General features: G+C 43.0%; 1 long non-coding RNA gene across 1 annotated transcript in view; it reads right to left on the reverse strand.

The window, feature by feature from the left end:
* Window positions 1-3,815, reverse strand: part of LOC125436174 — a 29,437-nt gene extending 25,622 nt beyond the window's left edge. The window contains exons 1-2 of the long non-coding RNA XR_007245011.1: window positions 3,434-3,815; window positions 2,190-2,249 (exon numbers count right to left, since the gene is read on the reverse strand). This is a non-coding gene — a long non-coding RNA (uncharacterized LOC125436174). The remainder of the gene's footprint in view (window positions 1-2,189; window positions 2,250-3,433) is intronic.
* Between the last annotated feature and the right edge of the window lie 2,720 nt (window positions 3,816-6,535).

The following is a 6,535-nucleotide window of genomic DNA, read 5'->3' on the forward strand; positions in this document are numbered from 1 at the left end:
ATACCCACAAACATACAGGTTCTGATAGTTCAGAACACTTCAATCATGCAAAAGATAAAGGATGCATCATATCAAATAACTGCACCAACCATCTGTCAAGGGGTGTGTGCGTTAATCAGTCCGGCAAGGGATCCACTTGTTTCAAGAACAAATCATCCTTCCTAGAGCAGAGTGAAATACTGCTTCAGTTTGGATGCCAATCTAGCACCTTAAACTGCATTTTGTGCAAAGCTTTGGCAGTGTTTAAAGGTTCACTGATGGAAATCATGGAAACAATCCACAACATCTGCAAAATAACGTAAAGCCATGGCACATGTCATAATACCAGTTCATCGCTATAGCTCAAGGAATGGATTTTTTCCTAATGGAACAGGACAGGGATTTCACGGATTTTCCCTTTCACTGCACAGTTTTTTTTAATGTGAAAAATTTCCCACATATTAAGGTTTCAGGAAAGTGTTTTGGGTATTCACAAATACAAAAAATGACTCTTCCGTGTTTTCAACTGTGAGGAAAGAAGCATAATTAATATGACATTACTTATAACTATTTGTTTGCAATCTGAAAATTCACCTTTTGATGACAAGACATGAGTACCTCTTTTTCCTCCAGATTTAGTGAAGTAACTTAATTGCTTGCTTCTCACCAGAAAAATTGAAATAAAATGCACAAACAGAATCTTCATTAGCGCCAAACTAGACTGTGCACATGGGTTCAATCTATGGACACTACCACCATTTTAAACAGGTTTAAATGTAATGCAAGGAACTGAGTCTGCAGCACAGAGGGCTGAGGCACTCTTCTGAAAAGATGTGAGGAACAAAAGTAACTCAGCCTGCCATGCTATGGGCCCAATCAGGATGAGGTCCTTGCAGCATTTTTAAATTTCTTTAAAGAGGCAGCATCTACAGGTCACACCTAGTTTGGCTCTTAAATAAACTAATATTAATAGGCTATAATGATGATCACTTTCAATTTTTTTAGCACTAACCATTTAATTAATAAAAATATCTATAAATATTTTCTGGAAAGAAAAAATGTTTACAAGAATTCCTGAAATGGATTATACTTTCAGGGTTTTTTTCTGAAAGCTAAATTTAGAACACATTCCATAGATTAACAGTCTCATTCATTTTCCCCAAGCAGATAAGAAGTCAAGAATGCTCCCCAAATCTCCTATTGCTTTTGCCTTTTATTTTGAATCAAATGTTATAATCATGTACATACAGTTTAATTCTGTATAAGTTGATAGGCTTTTCAAATTGCAAACTTTCAAATTGCAATTTTCAAATTGCAAACTTTCTCACCTAGATACCAAAGAACTTCCTGGAAAAAAATAGGATTTAGCATGTAACAACTGGGTAATTCCCAACCCTTTCAACAACTGTTCATCAGATATTACTCACAACTTTTTTAAAAATTGGATATTTTCATTACTTAATATGAACCACAACATTCCCATTAGTTACTACATATATTACGAACTGTTGGGCCACATTCCCAGTCCCAACCCCATGATTTAAAAATTCTGGCAACAATGATTGCCATTAAAGGTCATTATGACAGATTTCGTTAATGTGAGAAAGGAACACAGAGATAGCAAACACATTAAATACAAATGGTAAACAATACTGAAAAATGAAAAGCATTAAAATTATTCTGTAGTTAGTGTACTTCTTAGTACTTACATACATACTATATAGGGGTATAATTTCAATGGTTCCACCAAGGGGGTTAAAATTGCTTTCTCCAAATTGATGTCCAAACAAAACTTTGTATAGGAATAACAAATTTAGCTGTGGCAGAGAAAGAATATGTGATACACTATTTCTGCTGCCATCTATGGTGACTTTAAAAGAAATTAATGAAAAATACACTATCACATACATTATATATATAAAAATCTATGCAACTTCTAAAGCATATGATACACCAAAGAATTCCTCTTGTTCTAAGTATGTCTTGTTTCAGCAAAACATACTTCAGGCTTCCATTCAAAATGTCTGAAAATGGAAAATCCAACTCACCAACGTTTTTCAAGTGCATTTATTCAATGCATGGCAGATCACCAAAATCACAATGCATGCATTTTAAAGGTCATGTTGATGAACATGTGTTGAGATAAGCCCATCAGATTAATATTTATCTGAAGCTGATTTGTTTTATTTGCTAAAACAACTAATGCTTACCATTCTTAGATTGATTAAGACTTAGGACTGCAACTCTCCCTCTGGTAGCGCAAAAATAGTCTGTCAAAAAAGAGGGGGGAAAAGAAAAGAAAAAGCCTAAATCAGCTCATCAAATACAAAAGGCTGCATACCAAATAGCAAATAAATCAAACAATAAATACTGATGGTTAAATTCAAACATTTGCAAATCAATCTACTTGCATGTCACGTTTCTTTGCATTTCAGCAGTCTATACTGTTAAATATAGGACAAAGGAATCCCTGAAACCTGGATATGCAAACCCCCATGCTATTCTTAGCACACTGCATGTCTTTGAAGTGCACTATATCTAACCCACTTCAAATTACAGACAAACCAACAAAAAAAGATGCATTTTGTACCAGTTACATAGTTGTCCATTGTTCTCAAACATACTATCAACTGCTTTTTTTTATTGAAGGCAGCAGTATTACAGTCACACTTTCACAACGTAATAGCCTGGAGAGGGGATATTTTTGGAAATGGCACTGCATTACATAACCTCTAGCTCTCTCAAGCATTACAAGCTTGCATCTCTTCTCTGCAAGAAAAATATTAACTTACAATTTCCCTCCTGAAAGTTTCATTTAAAAAGAATGCAAAAGAATTACATTATGTAAAATTTTCAGGATACAACTACACTGTCCACAAGGTTATTTCCCTAAAAATAATGATCATGCATATCTAACATTTTCATTTTATTTTATGAATATTTTCATTAATTAGTTCGAGCAAACTCAAGCACGGTTATATGTGCAGAAAAAAGTCAGGTAAAATAATGAGTGAAGCTTCTACACTGTCAGTCACACTCCATCCAGTAGTGGACTCTGTACAGAAAATAAGTAATACAAAGAAAAAATTTATTGCTGCCTTAACTGATACACATGCTAAAATGTAGAAGGCTGTTGCAGGAAGAACGCCTGTTTCTAAAAATACACCCAAGGCAAAGCAACCATTAATATCCCAAGCTTTAAAATCCACCCTTGGCACAGAAAGACAAAGATTTAAGTCTATATATACTGCACGTTTCTTCTTCACACAGTCTTCTCTGGAAATATTAAACAAGCACGAATATTTTCTTTTTTAAAAAAAATCTGAATATGCTTACAGCACATTCCAAGGGGGAGGGGGAATAACCTACAAAGGAAAGGAAACCAAACAAAGAGTTGGGAAGAGGAGACATCTCTTCAAAAGGCGGCGGGGGGGGGGGGGATGTATATACTTACAGACAAAAGCCCTTGCTCCCTTCTCACTCTCTGTCCTTTCTACATGATCTGAAATACAAATGTGGATTTAAAAGGGGGAGCAGGCTACAAGAAGAGAATTTATAGAGGGGGGGAGAGTGGGCTGGGTAAGAGGGTGTGGGGAGGAATGACTGCACCTCTTTCACAGTGCAGCCTTGGAAGGGGAAGGGAAAAAATCAGAAAGAAAGAAAAGGGGGTGGGGGCAGCAAGAGGGAAAATCTCTCTCTGGCTTTGGTTGCCTGCACTGGTTTATATTGAACAATGAGCTAATTCTGATGGTAGCTGGCGGGGCGCCAAGCGCTCCCCTCTCCCTTCCTTGCACACACCCCTCCCCCTTCCCGTTGCTGCTGCTGCAGAGCCAGACTGCTTAGTCTGCAATAATCTGCAGCTCAAAGTCCCCCCCCCCCCCGCCATGTCTAGCAGCCGAAGAACCACCCGACCAATCACTGGGCACAGACCGGGGAAGGCTGGAAACTCAGCAGCGGCAGCGACGGCGTGGGGGGAGGGGGGCAGCAAAGGGCTTCGGCTCCTCTGGTCTCCACCCCTCTCCCCCCGTGGCTACCGCCGGAGGTCCCAAATTGCCTCTGTCCGAGTCCAAGGCTGGGCAAATGCAAAGCACCCATTGGTCAACGCAGCCGTCGATCAGCCGCCTAGCCTCCACCTCCCCCACCCTTACCCGTCGCTGCTTTCCAGACAAATAATAAAGAGCAGAGAAGGCCGGCGGGAGGGAGGGATGCCAGGCGCGAAGCAAAGCCAAGGATCTGCTCAGCCGCGGCGCGGGGCCAAACTTGGACGGAGGTGGGGGGAGGAGGCGGCAGAAAGCAGCCACATACTGTAATAATAAACCTGCGGCAGCGGCAAAGGGCATCTGAGGAGACAGGGCGGGAAGCGGCGGCTGCTTTGCCTTTCTCCGTCCGTCAGGAAAAGGAGAGAAAATGGTGCACGCGAGTGGGGGGGGCGGGGAGAGAGAAGACTCCAAGCCGTGACACACAAACTCGGAGGCCTGAGGAGGGGGACCGCCGAAGTGAGGCGCACGCAACTCTTGCAAAGAGCCAGACAAAGCGCCCCGGGAGGTGGCGGACACGCTCTCGCTCAACCTGACAAGATGCGCAACACGCACACGCAACCCAGATATGGCCCGCAAGGCGGGCAGAGTTCAAGCAGCCACAGGCAGGCAGGCAGAAGTGCTGGCAGAGTTATCAGGCACAGTCACAGGTCAGGGAGGAAAAATGAAACGTCTAGTCTACACTAGAGGCAGGCAGGAGTCTTCAAAATTCTGAAGCAGACCAACACGGTTTGCCTTCTTTTAGAATCATTGTTAAGCGGTTCCCATGTAGACTCTGGCCCATTCCTCATAGGCCAAGAAACACGGGTGTGGGACACTATAATTCATTTGAGTGGGGAAGCTTTGCACAAGTCTGACCCCCAAAACGAGTCTGCCCAGTGTTATTTTTCCCAACCTGGTTTTTTTGAAAATTGCTAAACAAGTGATCCTTTTGAAAAATCCCAGGTTGGAGCCAGTGGTGTACCGGACCTAAATAACACCTGGGGCATGACTGCCTCCCCGAGCCCTGCCTGTTCCGCTCCCCATGCCCCACTTGTGGGAGCCAGCAGGGAGGGCAGGGCTCAAGGGGGTAACTCGGGACAAGCGCCACAGCACCCACCTAGACCACCTGCTGCAGCGCCGCACCTCCCTGTAGGCCGGGAGGGGGGCAGGGCTCAGTGACATGCACCCGGGGACATGGGATACCCAGTGGTGGAATTCAGCAGGTCTGCATCACTTTGACAGAACCGGTTGTTAAAATGGCGCTTGTAAACAACCAGTTGTTAAATTATTTGGATCCCACCACTGGGAATACCCCATGTCCCCATTAGCGGTATGACACTGGGTGGAGCAGCTCTTGAGTGAACAGCCAGGCAGGAAGCACTTTATTTCCCTCCCTTCCACCCTGTCCTCCATAGTGAGGAAGAAGCTACGTAACATTGCTGAGCTGTTGCAGGGAGGCCCCTTTTCCTTTAAAAAAACCTCCACAACATTGTGGCTTGTAGCTTTGCAGGTGCAGCCAGTCATATCGTGGAACATCAGTGGCGGTTGAGGTTCATTTCTGCCTGCCTGCATTAGCTGTGTATGTGTTGGGGGGGGGGGTGTGCAATTTGAGAGACTGCCCCAAGTGTCAATTTCTGTAGCTGTACCCCTGCAACCCCCACCCCCAAAGTGATAGGAAGTATCCCAAATGGAGGTTGCAAGGCCAATGCACCTTTTTGCCCACCCACCTCTTTGGGGTGGGCAAAAAGGTGCATTGGCTTGGATAGGAAACAAACAAACTGTAGGGAAAAAAGAATGGTGTAAACAGGAAAACTGCACTGTGAAGTGAAGTTAAATCAGTTGTTAGTATTGCATTCATAAATGGCCTGTGACAAAGAGACTGGCTCCAGGGCAAATTTGGAAAGAAAACTAAGATATGGATGTATTAGAACATTAAAGCAGAATAAAGTACACTTATGCAGTCAGAATTGTACCAGGTCAAGAAATAGCATTAAGGGCCAGAAAGCTTACAGTGAAAGTAAATATTCCAAAGGCCCACACAGGTTTGCCATGTGTAAACTCAACAGGGAAGACTTATGGTTAAAGAGAGAAAACTGTTGGAAAACCAGAGGATTGTAATTACCTACTCAGGCATGCTTCTGCATGGGGAAGTCATCTGGGGAGGTTGAAAAGCACCTGGGCAGTCACCAAGGCAAAAAAAAAATTTCCTAGCAGGCTAGGACTTCCAAGAGAGTCGCTGGAGTCCAAGTGGGAATCTGAGCAAAAGTCCAAGAAAAGATCAAGAGAAAGGACGCACAAGGTGGCACTAAGGGGGTTGAAAGTCAGAGGACGTAGCAGAATATGCAGCAAAGGTTGGGTATTAAACACAAACTGAGCAATTTATATGGTATAGTTATTGCATTTGACTAGGATCTCAGAAACCCAAGTATGAACCCCAGTCTGCCATGGAAAATTGAAGGATGACCTTGGCCACTCAGTCTCAGCCCAACCTCCTTAAAAGAATTGTTGTGAAGATATAAAATGGAGCAGAAGATAAT

The sequence above is a fragment of the Sphaerodactylus townsendi genome, linkage group LG07, assembly GCF_021028975.2.
Source record: "Sphaerodactylus townsendi isolate TG3544 linkage group LG07, MPM_Stown_v2.3, whole genome shotgun sequence".
Taxonomy (NCBI): Eukaryota; Metazoa; Chordata; class Lepidosauria; order Squamata; family Sphaerodactylidae; genus Sphaerodactylus; species Sphaerodactylus townsendi.